Below are 24,107 nucleotides of genomic sequence, written 5' to 3'. Positions count from 1 at the left end.
TGATGACTGGCACTCTGTACCCATGTAAAGCCACGATCAATCAGCATTTTTGTAGAGCAGTATCCAAAAATCAACCCAGCCATAAGAACAGTGTTCTGTACCTGCGGGTCGGATGCAGTGCGGGTCAGATACATGTCAGGTCGGATACAGTGCAGGTAGGATACAGTCTGGGTCGAATACAATGCCAGCCAGATACAGTGCGGGTTGGATACAGTGCAGGTCAGATACAGTGTGGATCGGAAACAGTGCAGGTCGACTACAGAGTTGGTTGGATACAGTGTGGGTCGTATACATTGTAAGTTGGATACAGTGCAGGTTTGTTACAGTGGCGGTCAGATACAGTGTAGGTTGGATACAATGTGGGTCAGATACAGTGTGAGTTGAATACAGTGCAGGTTCGATACAATGCAGGAAGTCGGATATAGTGCATGCTATAATGTAGGTTGGATACAGTGTGGGTTGAATACACTAATACTGCACTTCCTGTGACCGCAGATGGGAGGGGGTCCCAGATGGTAAATGCATATGGTGGTGTCTGTGAGGAGGATGGACATGGGCAGTGTCCTGTACTCTGTGTAGGGGTGCTGGCTGTGTTGGCAGTGCAGGGGTGCCGGGTGTGTCCTCTGTGTGGGGTGCAAGTGGTGTCCTCTGGGTGCAGGGGTGCAGGTGGTTTCCTTTGTGTGGGGGTCCAGATGGTGTCGGCAGTGCGGGGGTGCTGGCAGCGTCCTCTCTGTGAGGGAGTGCTGGCTGTGTTGAGAGTGCAGGTGTGCCCGCACTGAGGGGGTGCTGGCATTGTTGGCAGTGAAGGGATGCCGGCAGTGTCCTTTGTGAGGAGGTGACAGCGGTGTCCTCTATGTGGGGATGCAGATGATGTCAGCAGTGTGGGGTGCCAGCAGTTTACTCTCTGTGTGGGGGTGCCGGCGGTATTGGCAGTGCAGGGGTGCCAGCGGTGTCCTCTGTGTGGAGGTACCAGTGGTGTCCTCTGCATGGGCGTGCAGGTGGTGTCGGCAGTGCCCTCTCTGTAAGGAGGTGCCAGTATTGTTGTCAGCAGTGGGGGTGCCAATAGTGTCCTCAGTGCAGGGGATGGCAGCGGCCAGTATCTTTAACAGACGACTCTCTCAGCGGTCAGTCTATTGAATTCAATGGGACTGGTGCCTGAGGCAAAACCACAAGATCCAACAGCAGGATGTTTTCATCTATTTGGGATTCGAGGCAAGCAGGGAGATCTGAGCCAAAGCTTGGATTGCCTCGGATCTCGGAAGTTCGGGTGAGCTCAGTTCTCTGAGAACCAAGCCCGCTCATCTCTATTTATAATAAGATATTGAAACAGTCGGGGCCAGAACTTTTGCCCAATGGTGAGGATGTTATAGTTTCATCCAGCTCACAGTTGAAAAGAGGCAATCCCAAAATTCTTCAATTTCTACAGAAATGTTTGGGTGAAAGTTTTCAGATAATCATTTATCATATTAGCTATCTTCCTTTGACAGCAGTCTTTTTTAAGTGATATGTTATTGTGAAAAATCTGGAACATTTTAACATTTTCTGCAGGATGATGATAAAGGGAACCATTGTCATCCTTGATCTTATGGATATAGGTCTGAGACCTTGGCATTCTCAAAGCTGCAAGTAACCATTTGCTAGGTTTATTACCCACCTAAAGAATTTATTTTCACTAAGTAAATTAATAAGAGGAGATCTAGTTTGTTCCCAACTCTATTTATATAGCCATAGAAGGGGATCGTTTTTGTTAAGATTTAATGTTTGCAAGAAGTGTCTCTGTTGCCTTTCTGCAATCTTGTACTAAGAGCTCATTCAAGTGACATTTCTACTGTCTGGGTGTAGAGTGTGAAAGTACAAGTATCAGGGGCTTAATCATACCACATAATTAAATCTATAATGAATTCTAATATTAAGTGGAGATGTCTATGGCCAAAGAGCAGGTAGTCTAATCTTGAATATGTATAGGTAGATGTCAGTGCTAAAATACAAAAAAAAACATAAAGACCTGGTGTCACGATCCGGGTATCTAGACGCCATTACTTACCCTTCAGATGCCTCCTAAGGCTGGCTCAGCGTTCCAGGACCGGATCCCGCTGTTCCTGAGTTTCCACATGCAGAATGTCAGAGTGGTGATTTCATCAGCCGCGGCCTCCGCTGTGCCCGCGTGGTTAAATGTGCGCTTGTCAGTCTGGCGTCTCCTGTCTCCTGTGGCCGGCGTCGCCATTACTGTTTCAATTCTCACATGGATTACAAACCAAACTTCCCTCCAAGTGTCTGCATGGGCGCAGCCATCTTGGATTTTGTCATCTGAGCATTTCCACCAATCTGCTGTCTGTATTGTTGATTTGCATAATTGCCTAGCCAACCCCTTCCTTGCTGCAGGTATAAGTAAGCTGTGCCTGAGCAAGGAAGGCGTCAGTGCTTTGGTTGTCTAACCTAGTTCCAGTTTGTCTCTCTCCTGTGGTTGTCTTCCAGGTTCCAGCTCCTGTCTCCAGACTTCTGCTATAGAGACCCGCACCAGCATTCCATCTGCGGTGTAGCCTGACTCTCCGATCCATTCTGGACTCACCTGTTTCCAGTTACAACAATCACCTGCTTCCAGCCCAGCTTCCAGCAGTGTACAGCTTCTCTTAAAGGGCCGGTGTCCTTTCTGCAGTTTACCACTCTCCACCGGTATTATTATTTCACCGCTCTCAAACTCCAAACTTCATCAATCACCTGCTTCCAGCCCAGCTTCCAGCAGTGTACAGCTTCTCTTAAAGGGCCGGTGTCCTTTCTGCAGTTTACCACTCTCCACCGGTATTATTATTTCACCGCTCTCAAACTCCAAACTTCATTATTATTTCATCGCTCTCAAGTTCATTTATTATTTAACTGGTTCCAGCCAGTATCCACTCCGTACCAACAACAGTCTGGTTCCAGCCAGTATCCACAGCAGCCGTTGTATCTTTGGCAACCCAGCCTTTCCTGGAACACCAGCTGGTACGATCCTGGGTTCTCTCCATTGCTACAGTCAGGTCTGGTAAGGACTTTCCAACTAGAAGATTATTAGAACTGTCTCACTCTACCAGTGCCTGTGGCCCTTGCCACCCTGTAGTACCCAGGAATTGTATTTATCCTCGGTTGACTTTTATGTTTCCTTTACTGCTGCTGTGTTACGGAGTTTGTCATAATAAATATCATTGACTTTTATCCTGGTTGTCGTGGTCACGCCTTCGGGCAGTTATTCTACATGTTACTTACATGTCTAGGGGTCTGATACAACCTCCCAGGTTCCGTTACATCTCAGCCCCTACAACTGAGGCTGCCTCCCGTCAGCTCAGGCCCTCAGTTGTGACAGTAAGCACTGACCTAATGAATCCAGCCGGAGACCAGGATCAAGCGGCCAGGCCAATGCAAGAACTGGCAGCCCGACTTGAACATCAGGAGGCTGCACAGGGCCACATCATCCGCTGTCTCCAGGATCTCTCTACACGGCTGGATGGGATTCAAACGACCCTCCGTGGACCTGGCACGTCCTGTGCGTCCACTACAGTGACACCAGCTGTAACCCCACCCACCTTACCCATTTCCAGTCCACATCTTCATCTTCCAACGCCAGCAAAATTTGATGGATCTCCAAGGTTCTGCAGGGGATTTCTCAATCAATGTGAAATCCACTTTGAGCTTCTACCTGGCAATTTCTTCAGTGACCGTACCAAAATTGCCTATATCATCTCCCTTCTCAGTGGCTCAGCCCTTGACTGGGCATCACCTTTATGGGAGAAGTCTGATCCCCTGCTATCCTCCTATACTGACTTTGTAGCTACATTCAGGCGCATCTTCGACGAGCCAGGCCGGATAACATCTGCTTCATCTGAGATTCTCCGTTTACGCCAGGGAACATGTACTGTGGGACAGTATCTTATACAGTTTAAAATCCTGGCATCCGAACTGGCATGGAACGACGAGGCCCTGTATGCTGCATTCTGGCATGGCTTATCAGAACGCATCAAGGATGAGTTAGCTACCAGAGACTTGCCCTCTAAGTTGGATGAGCTAATTTCTCTTTGCACGAAGGTTGATCTACGTTTCAGAGAGAGAGCAACTGAGCGAGGAAGATCATCTACTCCTAAATCTTCTGCTCCTCCTCCTCGTCAACCATCTCCATCCAAGGATGAGCCTATGCAAATTAGTCGTTCTCGTCTATCTCCCGCTGAGCGCTGAAGACGTCTCTCTGAGTCTCTCTGTCTCTACTGTGCAGCTCCGTCGCACACTATCAATGCCTGTCCCAAACGTCCGGGAAACTCCAGATCCTAGCTCGCCAAGGAGAGGGCCGGCTAGGAGTAATGATCTCCTCTCCATCTCCTCATGACTGTAACCTCCCAGTGTCGCTCCAAATTGCTCAACGTTACAGGAACGTCATTGCCCTCCTTGATTCCGGAGCAGCTGGGAATTTCATAACCGAAGCTTATGTTAAACGGTGGTCCCTACCCACCGAGAGACTGTCCTCGTCCATCTCTTTGACTGCCGTGGATGGCAGCAAGATTTTTGACGCAGTCATTTCCTTAAGGACTCTTCCAGTTCGTCTGAGAGTGGGAGTTCTTCATTCTGAGTATATTTCTTTTTTAGTGATTCCAAGAGCCACACATCCAGTGGTTTTAGGCCTTCCATGGCTCCGTCTCCACAACCCATCAATTGACTGGACGACTACGCAAATACTGGCATGGGGTCCCTCCTGTGCTGAGACTTGTTTAGCCAAAGTTCTTCCTGTTTGTTCTTCCTTCCCCAGGTCATCTGATGTTCCGCCTCCTCCATATCAAGACTTCACGGACGTGTTCAGTAAAGCCTCTGCTGATATCCTTCCTCCTCATAGAGAATGGGACTGCCCAATCGACCTCATTCCAGGGAAGGTTCCACCGCGAGGCCGAACTTATCCGTTGTCTCTGCCTGAGACACACTCCATGGAAGAGTACATCAAAGAGAACCTGGCGAAGGGTTTCATCTGACCATCTTCTTCTCCAGCCGGCGCAGGCTTCTTCTTCGTTAAGAAGAAAGACGGTGGTCTGCGTCCGTGCATCGACTACAGAGGTCTGAACGACATTACCGTCAAGAACCGATACCCTTTACCCCTGATTACCGAGCTCTTTGATAGAGTTAGTGGTGCAACTATTTTCACAAAGCTGGACTTGAGGGGTGCCTACAATCTCATCCGAATCCGTGAGGGTGACGAGTGGAAGACCGCCTTTAACACCCGTGACGGACATTATGAGTACCTCGTCATGCCCTTCGGATTGAGCAATGCTCCAGCAGTCTTCCAGCACTTCGTGAATGAGATTTTCAGGGACATCTTGTACCGCCATGTCGTGGTTTATCTAGACGACATCCTCATCTTTGCTAATAATCTCGAAGATCATCGTTTCAGGGTAAAAGAGGTTCTTTCCCGTCTCCGTGTCAATCACCTCTATTGTAAATTGGAGAAGTGTGTGTTTGAAGTTAAAACCATTCCGTTTCTAGGTTACATTGTGTCCGGTTCCGGACTAGAGATGGATCCTGAGAAACTCCAAGCAATCCAGAATTGGCCTATACCCTTAAGCCTCAAAGGGGTCCAGAGGTTCTTAGGGTTCGCCAATTATTATAGAAAATTTATACGAGACTTTTCCACCATTGTGGCGCCTATCACTGCATTAACCAAGAAAGGTGCTAATCCGTCCAAGTGGTCCGAGGAAGCTACACAGGCCTTTCACCTTCTGAAGCAACGGTTCATCTCTGCACCAGTTCTGAAACAGCCCGACACCGACTCTCCTTTTATCTTAGAGGTAGATGCCTCCTCCGTTGGAGTAGGAGCAGTGTTATCCCAGAGAGCCAAAGATGGACATCTACATCCTTGCAGTTTCTTCTCCCGGAAGTTCTCCCCAGCTGAGCGCAACTATGCCATTGGCGATCAGGAGTTGCTAGCCATCAAGCTCGCTCTGGAGGAGTGGAGATACCTGTTGGAGGGAGCTTCCCACTCAATCACCATTCTTACCGACCATAAAAATCTTTTATATCTCAAAGGCGCACAATGTCTGAATCCTCGTCAGGCCAGATGGGCACTTTTCTTCTCTAGGTTTGACTTTAAACTCCAGTTCTGTCCGGGTTCTCAGAATCGTAAGGCCGATGCCCTTTCCCGCTCATGGGAGCAAGAAAATGAGTCCGAGTCTGCAGACAAGCATCCTATTATTAATCCGTTGGCATTCTCCACGGTAGGGATGGACTCTACGCCTCCACCAGGGAAAAGTTTTGTTAAGCCAGTTCTAAGGAAGAAGCTCATGCATTGGGCCCATGCTTCCCGTTTTGCTGGACATACAGGCATTCAGAAAACCCTTGAATTTATTTCTAGGTCCTACTGGTGGCCAACTCTGAAGAAGGACGTTATGGAATTTATTGCCTCCTGCCCAAAGTGTGCCCAACACAAAGTCTCCCGCCAGTCGCCTGCGGGGCAACTGGTTCCATTATCTGTTTACCGTCGACCTTGGACCCATTTGTCGATGGACTTTGTTTCCGATCTACCTATCTGCAACAAGTTTAATACCATCTGGGTGGTAGTTGACCGGTTCACCAAGATGGCACATTTCATCCCTCTCACCGGTCTTCCGTCAGCTTCCAAGTTGGCTCAAGTGTTTATACAAGAGATCTTCCGACTTCACGGTCTTCCTGAAGAGATCATCTCGGATCGTGGAGTACAATTTGTAGCCAAATTTTGGCGAAGTTTGTGTCAAGCCCTCCAAGTCAAGTTAAAGTTTTCCACGGCTTACCATCCTCAGACCAATGGTCAAACCGAGAGGGTGAATCAGGACTTGGAGGCCTTTCTCCGTATATATGTGTCTTCCTCTCAAGATGACTGGGTTCAACTCCTTCCTTGGGCCGAGTTCAGCCACAACAATCAATACCATTCCTCATCTTCTTCTACACCATTCTTCATTAATTATGGATTCCACCCTAAAGTCCCAGAATTCCAACCGCTTCCCGCAACTTCTGTTCCAGCAGTGGATGTCACCTTGCGTCAGTTTTCAAATAACTGGAGGAACGTCCGCGCAGCCCTGCTTAAAGCCTCATTCAGGTATAAGAAGTTTGCCGATAGAAAGCGTGGAGCGGTTCCTGCTCTCAAGGTGGGTGATCGTGTGTGGCTGTCCACGAAGAATTTGAGGTTGAGAGTTCCCAGCATGAAATTTGCACCTCGCTACATCGGACCCTTCAAGATTGAACAAGTCATCAATCCTGTTGCCTACAGGTTACAGTTACCATCCTTCTTGAAAATACCCAGGACATTTCATGTTTCTTTGTTGAAACCGCTGATCCTGAATCGGTTTCATTCCGCACTTCCTCCAGCTCCCAAAGTTCAGACTCAACGGGGAGTCGAGTACGAGGTGGCCAAGATTTTGGACTCACGTTTCCGTTACGGTCAGTTACAATACCTCATTGACTGGAAGGGCTATGGTCCTGAAGAACGCTCTTGGACCAATGCCTCAGACGTCCATGCTCCTGCCTTGGTCCGAAATTTCCACGCAAAGTTTCCTTTAAAGCCTAAGAAGTGTCCTGGGGCCACTCCTAAAGGGGGGGGTGCTGTCACGATCCGGGTATCTGGACGCCATTACTTACCCTTCAGATGCCTCCTAAGGCTGGCTCAGCGTTCCAGGACCGGATCCCGCTGTTCCTGAGTTTCCACATGCAGAATGTCAGAGTGGTGATTTCATCAGCCGCGGCCTCCGCTGTGCCCGCGTGGTTAAATGTGCGCTTGTCAGTCTGGCGTCTCCTGTCTCCTGTGGCCGGCGTCGCCATTACTGTTTCAATTCTCACATGGATTACAAACCAAACTTCCCTCCAAGTGTCTGCATGGGCGCAGCCATCTTGGATTTTGTCATCTGAGCATTTCCACCAATCTGCTGTCTGTATTGTTGATTTGCATAATTGCCTAGCCAACCCCTTCCTTGCTGCAGGTATAAGTAAGCTGTGCCTGAGCAAGGAAGGCGTCAGTGCTTTGGTTGTCTAACCTAGTTCCAGTTTGTCTCTCTCCTGTGGTTGTCTTCCAGGTTCCAGCTCCTGTCTCCAGACTTCTGCTATAGAGACCCGCACCAGCATTCCATCTGCGGTGTAGCCTGACTCTCCGATCCATTCTGGACTCACCTGTTTCCAGTTACAACAATCACCTGCTTCCAGCCCAGCTTCCAGCAGTGTACAGCTTCTCTTAAAGGGCCGGTGTCCTTTCTGCAGTTTACCACTCTCCACCGGTATTATTATTTCACCGCTCTCAAACTCCAAACTTCATCAATCACCTGCTTCCAGCCCAGCTTCCAGCAGTGTACAGCTTCTCTTAAAGGGCCGGTGTCCTTTCTGCAGTTTACCACTCTCCACCGGTATTATTATTTCACCGCTCTCAAACTCCAAACTTCATTATTATTTCATCGCTCTCAAGTTCATTTATTATTTAACTGGTTCCAGCCAGTATCCACTCCGTACCAACAACAGTCTGGTTCCAGCCAGTATCCACAGCAGCCGTTTTATCTTTGGCAACCCAGCCTTTCCTGGAACACCAGCTGGTACGATCCTGGGTTCTCTCCATTGCTACAGTCAGGTCTGGTAAGGACTTTCCAACTAGAAGATTATTAGAACTGTCTCACTCTACCAGTGCCTGTGGCCCTTGCCACCCTGTAGTACCCAGGAATTGTATTTATCCTCTGTTGACTTTTATGTTTCCTTTACTGCTGCTGTGTTACGGAGTTTGTCATAATAAATATCATTGACTTTTATCCTGGTTGTCGTGGTCACGCCTTCGGGCAGTTATTCTACATGTTACTTACATGTCTAGGGGTCTGATACAACCTCCCAGGTTCCGTTACATCTCAGCCCCTACAACTGAGGCTGCCTCCCGTCAGCTCAGGCCCTCAGTTGTGACACCTGGGTTGCAGCGTCGTTTAAATTCCCTGCTGATTTCTGCTCATGTGCCCAATAGCTTTCCCTCACAAAGGGGGTAATTCTGAGTTGATAGCAGCAGCAAGTTTATTAGCAATTGGGCAAAACCATGTGCACTGCAGGGGGGGGGGGGGGCAGATATAACATTGGCAGAGAGTTATATTTGGGTGGGTTATTTTATTTCTGTGCAGGGTAAATACTGGCTGCTTTATTTTTACACTGCAAATTAGATTGCAGAATGAACACACCACACCCAAATCTAACTCTCTCTGCACATGTTATATCTGCCCCCCCTGCAGTGCACATGGTTTTGCCCAACTGCTAACAAAATTCCTGCTGCGATCAACTTGGAATTACCCCCAAACCTCCAACTGAACTTCCTTACCCATATCCTCTACTCTTGTGAATACTTTCTAATACAACCCTTTTTATGCTCTTGGCCTTAGTGCTTTGCAACCACACTCCTTTTGAATCCCTTTGTAAATACCGATCTATGGGTCCGATTAATGTTTGTAAGTATAGCAAGGGGTGCAAATATATTTATATTGTTTCTGTGCAGGGTAAATACTGGCTGCATTTGCATGTACTCCACAAATGTTAGACAGCTTTATTTTTACACTGCAAGTTAGATTTCAGTTTAAATACATAACACCCAAATCTAAATCTCTGTTCATATGTTACATCTGCCTACCTGCAGTGCGGCATGGCTTTGCCCAGTTGCTAGCATTTTTGCTTTACTTGCAGACAAGAATCAGGCCCAGTGTCCAAAGGCATGATCTCTCAAGTCTATGGCATCCTCCTTGATGCTGCCCGCCCTGAGCAAAATTATCATGAAACAGCTTGGGAAATAGACCTTGGTCCCCCACACTGCGAGGAACCATGGAAAAACATTAGATTAGCCATGGCCAAATGCTCCATTTCTACAAGCCTTAAAGAAATATGTTATAAGCTATACTGCCACTGGTATGACACACCAGGCAGGCTTACTCAGATGTTACCCCCTGCCTCGCCCATCTGTCGTAGAAATTGTGGCCAGTGGGGTAACCTAGTTCATTTCTGTTACTGGACAGCACTCTATAACCTTCTGAATAGCCTACTTGAGTCTTCAGTACCAAAGGATCCATCCTTTTATGCTATCACCTCAGTTAACTCTCCATTAGATTGGAAACCCACATTCTAGTCCCTGCTAGAACCCTCATCCACCATCTTCTCTGCCCTGAAAGACAAAATATGGCATATTGCGACTATGGAAAGCATCACCTATTACCTACATAACAGAGGTCAAATATTTGCCCCATGGCTCTCCTTTGGGGTCACCCTCCATCCCTTGCATATGCACCCAGTGATTCCATTTGACCCATGCACAATGCAATGGTAACCGTAACCCTTCTGCTGTCACTTTTTGTTCTCAACCTGCTTCTATCCCCTCCCCTTGTAGTTATGTCAGTATACTTTCTATATTCTTTCCTACTGTAAAGCGGCTCATGTACTGTATATTGTTTTAGGGCCTAATTCAGATTTGTATGCTAATGCAATTGCGATTTTCTAGTCTACGGAACTGCTAAAGACTGTTTATGCAAAATAACTGCATAACAATCTAAAAGATTGGAGACCCGTTTTTTTTTAAATCTACGTAAAATAGAGGGAGAGGAGTGGGGTGAGAGGGAAGGGAAATAGAGAGGAGAAGGAGAGGCAGTGAGTAAAGAGGTTATCCAGGATGGAAATGGATTTAAGACGAAAATGGCAGAGTCACACTGTGGTATGCAGCCCATGGAATCCACGTCTTGTAGATGAGTTATTTAAAATATCTGTTATATATTCCATATGGTAGAGGTACTATAATATATGTAATACAGCAGTGAGGGGGGAGGGGGGGTATGCAGGGATTTCCATTCAGTCACTAGCTGACAAGTGGCAGCCAGTGTGAAATGACCTATAGATTCAGCTTCGTGTTTAGTTACTTCGGGGGATGGGGGGGGGGGGGGGGTTAAGAGAAGGAGGTAGCATTTGGGTGTCAAAGGAAGATTTATGGACAGAATGAAGTGAGATGTGAGGGGGCCCCATGGCAACTAAAGTTTGAGGGCCCATTGGTCTGATTTACCTATGTGTGGGTGAAGGGGCTGGCTGGCAACTTTAAGGCTGTGGGGCAAACACAAGTAAGTAGCCCTGACTTTTCTCCCAAGAAGAAAAGGCATTAAACACACACACACACACACACACACACACACACACACACACACACACACACACACACACGTAGAACCCTAACCCTCACTTACCGCAGTCTAACCCTAACCTACCCCTCCCACAGCCTAATCCTAACACTTACTGGTGTAATGTGTCAAGATTCGGACAGGCAGTGGTGCTGCTGTCAGTATTGTGACTGTCGTATCCTGACTGTCGGGATGCTAACTACATACCGTGAATATACATGGTGAAACTCAGAAAATTAGAATATCATGCAAAAGTTCATTTATTTCAGTAGTTCAACTTCAAAGGTGAAACTAATATATTATATAGACTCATTACATGCAAAGTGAGATATTTCAAGCCTTTATTTGTTATAATTTTGATGATTGTGGCTTACTGCTTAAGATAACCCCAAATCCAAAATCTCAGAAAATTAGAATATTACATAAAATCAATAAAAAAAAGGATTTTAAATACAGAAATGTCGGCCCTCTGAAAAGTATAATCATGCATATGTACTCAGTACTTGGTTTGGGCCCCTTTTGCATTAATTACTGCCTCAATGCAGCGTGGCATGGATTCTATCAGCCTGTGGCACTGCTGAGGTGTTATGGAAGACCAGGATGCTTCAATAGCGGCCTTCAGCTCTTCTGCATTGTTCTGTTTCATGTCTCTCATCTTTCTCTTGGCAATGCCCCATGGGGTTTAGGTCAGGCGAGGTCAGGTCAGGCTCAGGCTCGCCAAATCAACACAGACTGTGGAAACTTCACACTGGACTTCAAGCATCTTGGATTGTGTCAGTGGCGGATTTAGCGGGGGGCGATTAGGGCGAACGCCCTCCTACACATACCGGCACCGGGATGGAGGCCGGGTCCCGCCGCGGTGTTGGGAACGGGGTGGAGAGCGGTGCAGCGCGGTGGGGGAAGAGGGGAGAGAGAGTCCTGACGTGCGTACATGGAGGAGGGGGCGTGGTCAGAACAGAGGCCAGCAGGGACAGGCTACAGTGATTGTGTACACTGCTGCCTCTGCCATCCCTTCTCTGTCTCCTCAGGATGCTCTCTCTCTTTCCCCTTCCCCCGCCGCGCTGCACCGCTCTCCACCCCGTCCCCAACACAGCGGCGGGACCCGGCCTCCATCCCGACTCCTCATGCTGCTGCGGACTCCAAAATACGAGTAGGTGTCAGTGTATGCCATGTCTCCTCCCCTCCAAACTAAAGTGAGTGTGTGTGTGTGTGTGTGTGTGTGTGTGTGTGTGTGTGTGTGCCATATCTTCCACCCACCTTCTCCTCCTAGCTAAAGTGTGTGTGCCATGTCTCCCCTCCTAGCTAAAGCGTCTGTGTTCCATGTCTCCCCCCTCCCCTCCTAGCTAAAGTGTGTGTGTGCCACATCTCCCGCCCTCCCCTCCTAGCTAAAGTGTCTGTGTGCCATGTCACCCCCCTCTTCTCCTAGCTAAAGTGTGCGTGCCACGTCCCCGCCTCCTCCTAGCTAAAGTGTGTGTGCCACGTCTCCCCCCCTCCCCTCCTAGCTAAAGTATCTGTGTGCCATTTCTCCCCCCTCTTCTCCTAACTAAAGTGTATGATATGTCCCCCTCCTAGCTAAAGTGTGTGTGTGTGTGTGTGCCACGTCTCCCCCCTCCTCCTAGCTAAAGTGTGTTTGTGCCACGTCTCCCCCCCTCCCCTCCTAGCTAAAGTGTCTGTGTGCCATGTCCCCCCCCCCTCTTCTCCTAGCTAAAGTGTGTGTCTGCTCTTGTACCGTCCCAGGCCCCAGTGTGTATGTCACCATGCCCCTCCTCCCCCAGTATGTTTGTCACCAAATCCCTCTCCTGGCCCCCGTATTTGTCACTATGTCCCTCAAAGCCCCAGTGTGTATGTCACCATGTCCCTCCAAGACAGGGACAGCTCGACAGCCATTTGAGTGGAGTGGCGGGACACATGACTGATCTGGCAGAGGACCTCCAGTCCAGAAGCGGACCTCGGACAGTGAGACATGGGACAAAGATCCGCAGGCCCGCAGCTTGGGGTGAGATACTGTTTAAGCCCTTACGCTGCAATACTCGGAGTAAAGAAGGGGGCAGGCTCCCCTGTGTTTTTTTCCTTGCTGCCCCAGTGTAAGTTAATAAGGGGGTAGGATTCCCCTTGCCCCCAGTGCCTGCATTATTTTGGCTCATTCAGTGTACTGTAATTTGAATTTCGTCTCATTCTTTCGTGCTGTAATGTGAATTTCGGCTCATACAGTGTGCTATAATGTGAATTTCGGCTCATTCTGCGTGCTATAATGTGAATTTCGGCTCATACAGTGTGCTATAATGTGAATTTCGGCTCATTCAGTGTGCTATAATGTGAATTTCGGCTCATTCTGCGTGCTATAATGTGAATTTCGGCTCATTCTGCATGCTATAATGTGAATTTCGGCTCATTCAGTGTTCTATAATGTGAATTTCAGCTCATACAGTGTGCTATAATGTGAATTTTGGCTCATTCAGTGTGCTATAATGTGAATTTCGGCTCATTCAGTGTGCTATAATGTGAATTTCAGCTCATTCTGCGTGCTATAATGTGAATTTTGGCTCATTCTGCTTGCTATAATGTGAATTTCAGCTCATTCGGTGTGCTATAATGTGAATTTCGGCTCATTCAGTGTGCTATAATGTGAATTTCAGCTCATACAGTGTGCTATAATGTGAATTTCGGCTCACTCAGTGTGCTATAATGTGAATTTCGGCTCATTCTGTGTGCTATAGAAACATAGAATTTGTCGGCAGATAAGAACCACTTGGCCCATCTAGTCTGCCCCTTTTTTTTTACATTATTTTTTTATCTCTAACCTTATTTGATCCTTATTTCTTTGTAAGGAGATCCTTATGTCTATCCCATGCATGTTTACATTGCCCTACTGTCTTAGCCTCTACCACCCCTGATGGAAGGAATGGCGATTCGCCAGTCTGTATCACCAGTGCGCAGGGTTCTCCCCACTAACTGGCAACATTTTATTAGTAATGGCAGCAATAGGAAATTTTAGAAGCGAACGGGAAGGGCATTACTAAGTGGGAGGGGCTATGATTAGGGGGAGGAGTCATAATTCTTAAACCACACCCCCTAAAAGTTAAGTCTAGATCTGCCACTGGATTGTGTGCCTCTCCATTCTTACTCCATACTCTGGGACCTTGGTTTCCAAATGAGATGCAAAATTTGCTCTCACCAGAAAAGAGGACTTTGGACCACTGAGCAACAGGTCAGTTCTTTTTTTCTTGTCAAGAAAAGGCCATTCAGAAGTGTGGGGGAGCTTCACAAGGAGTGGACTGAGGCTGGAGTTAGTGTATCAAGAGCCACCACACACAGACGAATCCTGGACATGGGCTTCAAATGTCATATTACTCTACTCAAACCGCTCCTGAACAACAAACAACGTTAGATGCGTCTTACCTGGGCTAAAGAAAAAAGAACATCTATGGGGCATTGCCAAGAGAAAGATAAAAGACATGAGAACGAACAATGCAGAAGAGCTGAAGGCCGCTATTGAAGCATCGTGGTCTTCCATAACATCTCAGCAGTGCCACAGGCTGAATCCATGTGCCACGTTGCATTGAGTTAGTAATTCATGCAAAAGGGGCCCAAACCAAGTACTCAGTACATATGTATGATTATACTTTTCAGAGGGCCAACATTTCCGTATTTAAAATTCTTTTTTTATTGATTTTATGTAATATTCTAATTTTCTGAGATTTTGGATTTGGGGTTTTCTTAAGATCTAAGGCACAATCATCAAAATTCTACCAAAATAAAGGCTTGAAATATCTCACTTTGCATGTAATGAGTCTATATAATATAAGTTGAATTACTTTTAAGTTGAATTACTGAAATAAATGAACTTTTGCACAATATTGTCATTTTCTGAGTTTCACCTGTATAAACTGTACATTGAAAATAGTACATGAAGTAATCAGTTCTCCGTGCAAATCCAAATCTCATTCTCAAGAGTGTCTCTCGCCAGAGGAAAACATAAAACAGGTATCGTCTGATCGGGTGTAGCATGGTATGCCGGTGGCCGGGATCCCGGCGGCCAGCATACCGGCGCAGGGATCCTGATCGCCGGCATACCGGCAGCTGGGCAAACGCAAATGAGCCCTTTGCGGGCTCGCTGCACTCACCACGCTGCAGGCACGGCGGTGCGCTACGTGCGCCACGCTATTTATTCTCCTTCCAGGGGGGTTGTGGACCCCTAAGAGGGAGAATAATTGTTATAATGCCGGGTGTCGGGATTCCGGCGCCGGTATACTGAGCGCCGGGATCCCAACAGCCGGCATACTGAATACCACCCGTCTGATGTTATAAGAAATTGTGGGGTCTATTCATGAAACAGTGAAAAGTGTGGAGATGTAAGCCAGTGGAGAAGTTGCCCATGGCAACCAATCAGCATTGATGTAACATTTATAGTTTTCATAGTATACAATTATACGTAGCAGCTGATTGGTTGCCATGGGCAACTTCTCCACAGGCTCACTTCTCTACTCTTTTCACTGCTTCATGAATAGACCCCTGTGTTCCAAATGCAGTGGAAAAACTGACCAGTTCCCCATGTAACAACTTTTTCCTTAATGTAAATATCAACTTAATATACGAGTAGTGGATAAACAGGTGCAGTCTGGGGTATGAAAGAAAGAGTATTCATTGTTAAATGGGTGAAACCCTTCTGCTTTTAACCCATGTGCCAGAGGCGGAACTACCGCCAGTGCAACCAGTGCGTTGCACTGGGGCCCGCCACTGTCCAGGGGCCCAAAGCATGTAATGAGTCAAACTGACTCATTACATGCCGCTGTGTGCTGCGGGCAACCGCTGCCCGCAGCACACAGCCGCCCGGACAGGAGAGGAGAGCAGAGCAGGCACGGGGGAAGGAGGAGGAGGGAGGTGGAGGAGGGAGCCGCAGCAGCGCTGTGTTATAGGTTGAGGCGCTGCTGCTGCTGTCCCTTTCAATGGCGCACGCGTACACAGAAACCCCCCCTGATTAACTTAAAAGATGTTTTCTGATCGCGGGTCACGGTCATAGCTCCGCCCACTCACTGAATTAGGCTCCGCCCACTCACTGCATTTTACCCGCGATTCGCGGGCCTGTGGTGAGGGGATGTCATCATTCCAGGCAGGATCCCTAGTGCTGGACAGAAGATTCAACGGGCTTCCTAGCCCTGCCAATTAGAGCCATAAAAGCAGGTGAATTAATCCATCAAAGCAGCAGTGTACACTGTGGTTGCTAACTTTTGTGTGTGTGTGAGGGGGGAGGGGTAAAATAGGTCTGTGCATTATGGTATAGTCCAGTTATACACCCAGAATGTGCACATGTGCACAGAGGTTCATTATGCTCAAATCTGCCTATTTGTCCTAGAGCTTGTCACATGGGCCCTGAAACGTTGGTTATTTCATGACACCTCAATATACGATCGATTATTTGCAGGGGGCGCATGTTGTGGCTGGGGGGGGGTCTGTCTGCCGTAATGTGTAACAAGGGCACGCTGTCTGCCGTAATGTGTAAAAAGGCACGCTGTCTGCCGTTATGTGTAACAAGGGCACGCTGTCTGCCGTAATGTGTAAAAAGGCACGCTGTCTGCTGTTATGTTGTGCAACAAGGGCACGCTGTCTGCCGTAATGTGTAAAAAGGGGGATGCTGTCTTCCGTTATGTGTAAAAAGGGCACGCTGTCTGCCGTAATGTGTAAAAAGGCACGCTGTCTGCTGTTATGTTGTGTAACAAGGGCACGCTGTCTGCCGTAATGTGTAAAAAGGGGGATGCTGTCTGCCGTTATGTGTAAAAAGGGCACGCTGTCTGCCGTTATGTGTAACAAGGGCACGCTGTCTGCCGTTATATGTAAAAAGGGGGATGCTGTCTGCCGTAATGTGTAAAAAGCGGGAAAAAGGTCTGCCGTAATGTGTAAAAAGAGGATACTGTCTGCTGTTATGTGTAAAAAGGGGACGCTGTCTGCCGTAATGTGTAAAAAGGCACGCTGTCTGCTGTTGTGTTGTGTAACAAGGGCACGCTGTCTGCCGTAATGTGTAAAAAGGGGATGCTGTCTGCCGTTATGTGTAAAAAGGGCACGCTGTCTGCCGTTATGTGTAAAAAGGGCACGCTATCTGCCGTTATGTGTAAAAAGGGCACGCTGTCTGCCGTTATGTGTAACAAGGGCACGCTGTCTGCCGTTATGTGTAAAAAGGGGACGCTGTCTGCCGTTATATGTAAAAAGGGGGATGCTGTCTGCCGTAATGTGTAAAAAGGGGGATGCTGTCTGCCGTAATGTATAAAAAGGGGACACTGTCTGCCGTTATGTGTAAAAAGGGGAATCTGTCCACCGTAAGGTGTAAAAGGGTCTCTACCTGGTGTAGTGGTGCTACTGTGCGGTGTAATTTGAATAATTGATACTACTGTGCACCGTTTTATGAATTGGTATTATTTTGTGGCAGCACCCCTTCCCCATGAAGCCACACCCCTATGTATTTTTGCACGCGCCTACGGCGCACACTGCCACTGTTTTGCATGCAGGGGTGGGGCTCCGATGCTGTTTCTTGTACACGGTGAGAAAATGTCTAGTTACGGCACTGTTACTAGGTATCCATTTCTCTGGCCCTGAGCAGGTCTCCCTCACCAGATCCTCTCCAGGGGTGAGCGGGTGGACTTGGATGGGACAAGGGGGGGGGGCAAAGCATTTTGTCGCACCTGGGCCCACCGCTCGCTAGTTCCGCCACTGCCATGTGCTGTATAGCAGTGAAAGGGCTAATGAGAGCCGAAAGCCTCCAATATATGAGGGAAAGATAAGTAATGGCATTTACTGTCCCAGACAGTGGGATGCTGAAATACCTTAAAGTATCGTAAATGGAAAGTGTGCAGCCAAAGCATGGTGGTCAAGTTGTTAGCACCTTTAATTGGACGTCCCACCGATCAGGGGCTGGATCCTGGGTATTGCTCACGTGACCTGGACACAGCATCAAACTATAGGGGCCCCGGGGGTGGCAGCTGTTACCGGCCGTGGGCCTGCAGCATTAGGCTTCAGGGCCCGATTGTAAGGGGAGGGGGGCTAGGTTACAAGCAGCTTTATACCTATGGTGTATGTGTGTGTGGGTGGGCGATCACTGGCCATGGAAGCAAGCTGTGGAGAGGTGGGGGACCTTTAGGATCATGAGGCACTTGGGCAGCTTAATGCTTCATTGTCTCCATGATCCTGCATTTGATAAGCTGAAAGCTGCATAAGCCTAAGGCCATATAAGAGCCCAATTTTTTGTGATTGGTTGTTTATGACTAAGCAGTTGCTAGGTAGATTAGTGTTTTCTCGGGTATTTTTCCTATAGGATTATAGGGCTGTCCGTCAAGGGTTTAGGGGTTGGTCTTGGAATAATATATAAGCCATAGTCATGTGCCTCAGACTTCCTCTTGCCATTTTGGAATGGCCCAGGAAGGCTGAGTACTGCTGGCATTATATATTATCTTAGTTTGTGTCCTTGCTGCACTGTTTTTTGATACAACTCCATCCCCATGCCCCCTCTGCATATGTGTTTTCTTGCTTTTCCCATGGTGCTTGTGGCTCCTCTCCCCCCCTCCCCCCTGCTGCTATTCAGCGTCCATGCTGGTCCTCTCCCCCCCCCCCCCTCCCGTCGCTGGTCTGCGGCCGCAGGTTTCCGGCACTCTGGTGCACGGAGCGTGGCCTCCCCCGTCCTGGCGCCGGTCGACCCGATGCGACACGCGCTTCTCCCCCTTGTTAGGCCGGTAGGCGGGAAGGGGTTCCCCCGCCGTGGCTGCCGCTGTTAGTGCCCTGCTTCCCCCTCTCTTCGTCTCCGCGCGGCCTCTCTCCCCTCGCCGCTCCGGACCCGGCCGACGGGGCTGGCTGCGGGGGGTGATGCTCGGCAGCGGGTGTAGGCCGGGACGGCGCGTGGTCAGCGGCCGCTTCCCGGCCATCCCTAGGGGCATGTCCCTGTTTGGTGGTTATCAACTTGACCATCGACCCGGTCGACTCCGTTGGTCCTGTTTCTGTTGTTGGTGCGCGGGCACTTCTTGCGCTTGTTGTCCCCTCTGTTTTATCTGCACAGGTGTCCGTGAGTCCGGGGGAGTCGGTGGCTTGCTCGCGGAGGACCCGGAAGCCGAGGATGGACGCATTGACCGCGGATGACGCTTCGCCAGGGTCCATGGCGATGGGGGCAGTTGAGGGTGTTCCAGATCCTCCAGGCACCGGTGAGCATGCTGTTTCTTCTTTTATTTTACAGTGCTTTTACCCTTCTAGTGTTTCCTGTGGTTCCCCTAGGCGCCCGCGTCGGTGGCTAGGCTCTTTGCGCAGCGCGTGGCGTAGATTTCTTGGAACGTCGTGGCGCCGGCGGCTGCTGTTTCCTCCACACCCTGCGGTTCGCAGAGAAGGCAGGCGGGGGGTTTTTGGGTTCTGGGATTTCCGGCGGTGGTTCCGGGTTTTTGGTTTTACGGCCTTTTACTCCGGGCGCGGTCGGCCGAGTATCCCCACATTGTGCAGTGTTGTTTGGGCGCAGAGGATGCACTGCATCCAAGGGTTATGTTTGGGGATATTACGACGTGCAGCCCGTCGTTATCAGGGTGGTAATGCCATTTTCACTTAGGGTCACACTGGCGGCTCCTTGCAGTTGGCGCTTCTGTTCGCGCTCAAGTGTTCCTGGGGCGTCCAGTGCCATTTTGCGTCGCTCATGTGCGGGCCGGTCAACTGTTCTAGGCCCGCACCCCCGCCACGAGCGGGTTACCCTCCGGCGGGGGCCGCTGGATGGGGAGTGCGGCACATTCCCTGTTTCGGTTTTCCTACTGCGGCGGTTTTTGGTCCGTTCCCGAGGGGTCGGTCAAGCATGTCCGTTAGTTAGTTTACGTCATGGTTTGCGGCTGCCCTTTTCGGTTTTCGTGCCTGTGGTGGTGCGCCGGCGTGGCGGTTTGCCCGTGTTTTCCCGCATCGGGCCCGGCTGGAGGTGGAAGCGGTGAAGGGCTTGGAGCGCGTGTGTGGGCCCTTCGCCGTTTTCACCTCTTCCCGATTTGTGCATCTCCCCTGTAGGGTTGGCACGCAGGGCGAGTTACGCCTTATACAACATTTGTCTCATCCTCTTGGGGGGGTTTTCTTTTTCTGGCTCCATTCCCTAGGCTGTGTGCAGGGTGGGTGTCAGTTTTTTATGGGGCGCTGCGTTTGGTTCGCGTATGTGGTCCGGTTTCCCTGTTGCTAACTTAGACGTGGGGTCGGTTTTTGGTCTCTTCACCTGCGCCCCTGCGGCTTTTTTTTTTTTGGGGGGGGGGTCTCAGATTAGGTGGATTAATTTTGTGTTGATAGGTTCCTGCCCCTGGGTTTTTCCTGAACCATTTGCTTTTTTGGGAAATTCTGCGCTTTCTGCGTTTGTACATACTTTCCGCCTCCGGTTCCCCCAGTGCTGCTCACTGCCTGGGCGATTCTCTCTTCATGGGTCCGGGAGACATTTCGGTTCGCAGGCGTATGTTCGTCGGTTTCTACATCTTTGTTCAGGGTCCTGGGTGGTATCGTGCCCCGGTATGCTGCACGGCCCTCCGGTTGATGGAGTTATCATATCAGGGGATTGCCCTGGGCACGGTGGCGGGTGCTGTCGCCTCCCCGCTGCCATGGTACCTAAACGGTTGGATTTCAGTAACGTCTGCTTGGGGAAGCGCGAGGTTCGGCTTTAGCGTGTGCAGTCGTGGCTTGACCCCTTCACTTTGCGGGCGGGTTTATTCCCATGGGGGGATTTTTGCAGGGACTTGTATGGTACGCTGCGGGGACTGCATGAGGTACCCCCCACTGTTGGGGATGGATTCCTCTCAGGATAGCCTGGGTATTGTGGGCCTGCGGGTTCGGTAACGGACCTTTGTTCCGTTGCGGCAGCCTGGGAGTGGTTCACACTATTGACAATCGTCTTTTTCTCCCCCCCAGGCTTTGCGATGGTTGCGCTTTTGCTTGTCTGCTTGCGGCGCCGTATTGCTTTCGGGGAACCTCACGCCCCCGGAATCGCGACGGGATGGCGGATGCTGGTCCCGTTTCAGTTTGATTTCCGTGGGCTGGTGCCGGGGGTGGCGTCAGAAGGCTTTCCCATGCCCGCCTTCGGTTTGGCGGACTTGTCCAGTCGGGTTGGCTGCTCTTGCTCGGCATGCGTTTTGCTCCTTCCTCGCTTAAGGCAGCTGCTGCGGCACAGTGTTTTTCAGAGTGGGTGCCCGGATAGGTGGTTTGATGGCTTTCGTGTGGGTGCATTATCTGTGCGGTAGGTGCATGGCGGCCATGTCTCCTGCCCTTGCGGGCATTTCCTTCCGTTCGAGGCTGCGCGGGCTGGCGGACTCCGCCAGGTCTTTAGCCCCTTTCGTAAGCGCTTAAGGGTTGGGTTGGGGTGCGCCCCGCGCTTGCGGATACCCGTAGGCTTGCTACGTTGCTACTTTTGGCGGCGTTGCTGGGTGTGCTGCCTCTTGCGCCGAGTGGTGGCGAGCAGCGAGGCTTTTTCGGGATGCCGGGGCCTTTTCTGTACAGCGTGTTGCAGGATGGTCGGTTGCTCTGCAGGATGGTGATCCATGTCGGATCAAGCAGCTGGGGATCGCTGGGTGTCCTTGGAGGCCCAGGAGGAGTCGGGTGTCTGCCCGCTGCGCCTGGCGCATGAGTATATATGGGCCTCTGGGGGGCGATCAGTTGCGGAGTCAGGCGCTCGCTGGTCCTCTCACTAATTTCCAGTTTGCCGCGGTGTTTGGGGTTCGGTGCCCATTCCTTGCGGATTGGGGCGGCTGACCGTGCAGCAGCCACAAGGTCCTACAGGACAGTTGTTCAGGAGCTGGGCCGTTGGAGGTATACGTCTTAGGTCCTTTTCCTTGCGGATTGGGGCGGCTGACCATGCGGAGGCCACTGGGTCCGCCACGGCGGCTATTCAGGAGCGGGCCGTTAGAGGTGTACTTCTTGGGTCCTGTTTCCTTGCGGATTGGGGAGGCTGCCATGCGGCGGCCATAGGGTCCTCCACGGCAGCCGTTACAGGAGCTGGGGCATTGGAGGTATACTTCTTAGGTCCTATTCCTTGCGGATGGGGGCGGCTACCATGCGACAGCCACAGGGTCCTCCACGGCGGCTATTCAGGAGGTGGTCCGTTGGAGGTATACTTTTTAGGTCCTATTCCTTGCGGATGGGGTTGGCTACCGTGCGGCAGCCACAGGGTCCTACACGGCAGCTATTCAGGAGGTGGTCCGTGGAGGTATGCTTATTATAAGTGCTTCTGCATGTGGATAATGTTTAGTTGCGCCTGTTGCGCTAACCCAAAAACTTGTTTAACCGTCGGTTTTTGAACAGGTAGCGTTCAGGAATCGAGGGTGTGAAGTGAATTTTTAAATTTTCCTCCGAGGAGGCCTAATTACAATTGGCTCATCAAAGGTTCACGGGAGGTTTTTTGAGTTTTCTCCTTCACTTGGGTTATTTCTGTTTTCTGTCACTTGGTTTTCCTATGTGACGTATGTCAGTGTGATGATGTTAGGATGTTTTTCTTTTGCAGCCGTCGATGGTTTGAACAGGAGTGGCTGGTTGGCCACTCTTACAATTTTTGGGCGGCTGGGCATTCTTTGGCGCGTAGGACAGCTGATGTTTTGGTCAGGGTGGTTTGTTGGTTGGGTGTCCGTGGTTAAGGGATACTGAGGGGTATTTGTACAGCTCCTTTGCCACCGTGAGCATAGTTGGGGTCGTCCTGGCGGTATTGTCCTGCGTTCGGGGCGGTGCTGATAGGGGTCGCATCAACAGCATCTACCTCAATTTGTTCATTAGGGCTGATTTCATGGGCCACGTTGTCACTCGCCGGAGATCCGTTTTGGGTAGTCAATTGGTCTAGCGTTGTTTCATTGGAGGGGGCGGTGCTTTTCTCAGCTATTGAGAAAGCCCGCCAGATGGTAATTTTGCTGTTTCGTTGTTGTTACGGCTTTTAGGTGGAGTAGTGGTCAGGCATCCTCTGCTTGTACTGCGTCAGCGGCAGTTCTACGAGGAGGATGGGGTTCGTCTTCTCCAACTGGAGCTTTCGGTTGTTCTTAAATGGGGTTTTGGTCCTTCCCGTTCCCGTTAGCAATCTTGTTTTCCTGGTTTTTATTGGTTTGGATGGCGGGGCGGTTTGTTAAACCTTTGTGGCGGGAAGTCGCTACCAACCAGCGGTCAGATGGGCATAAGTGGTCATTGTGGGGCACCCTCTTTAGAAGGACGGCAGGTGTGTCCTTACCTTGCGGTTGGACATTTAGACGTTCCCCTGCGGGAACCGAACGTTTGCCAGAGAAAAGAGTGGTAAGTCCTGCACAATGCGGGTTATGCAGGGAGGAGGCGGTGTTGTGGTTTAGTCCCCTCCTCAGTTATTGTGTTTCAATCTAAATGACTGGAGCTGGTGTCTGGTAGCGACTTTTCCTTTGCCATCCTCCAATATAAAATCAACTCAATTACAATTATAGTTTAAAGAACAGGTCAGCGATCAATAAATATTGTCTGACCCAGGGCCGGTGCTAGGGTGTACAGCGCCCCCCTGCAAACTGTAAATTTGCGCCTTACCGTACTTCACAAAGGGGGGGTGGGACAGAAAATGTGTGTGTGTGTGTGTGTGGGGGGGGGGGTGGAATAGGGACAGATCACATGGTGGTGGAATAGTGACAGAACATGGGGTGGGGCTGATACAATAGCTGGGACAGAACACAGGAGGGGAGGGAGGGTGTTTGAAACAGTGACAGAACACAAACCACTGATGACAGTCTCAGTGGTTATGCTAACCATCTGGCCCCCGTGCCCTCCCCCAGCCCAGTGACCTGAAGCTCAAAGCTGCGTTCACACACTCGGGTCACTTGACTTACTGGCTCCGGCGCTGCCTGACTCACTGTGGCCTAGGAGAGCGTGCTTCTTCTTATGCACTGCTGATGATGATGAGGGACTTTGGTGGCTTCATGACGGCGGTCAAGGTGCATGGCGTTGGCGGCCGCAGCAGGAATATGAGGTGCTGCGGGGCATAAGGGGGCGGAG

The sequence above is a fragment of the Pseudophryne corroboree genome, chromosome 5 (genome assembly GCF_028390025.1).
Source record: "Pseudophryne corroboree isolate aPseCor3 chromosome 5, aPseCor3.hap2, whole genome shotgun sequence".
NCBI lineage: Eukaryota > Metazoa > Chordata > Amphibia > Anura > Myobatrachidae > Pseudophryne > Pseudophryne corroboree.
Note: the sequence above shows the minus strand (reverse complement) of the source record.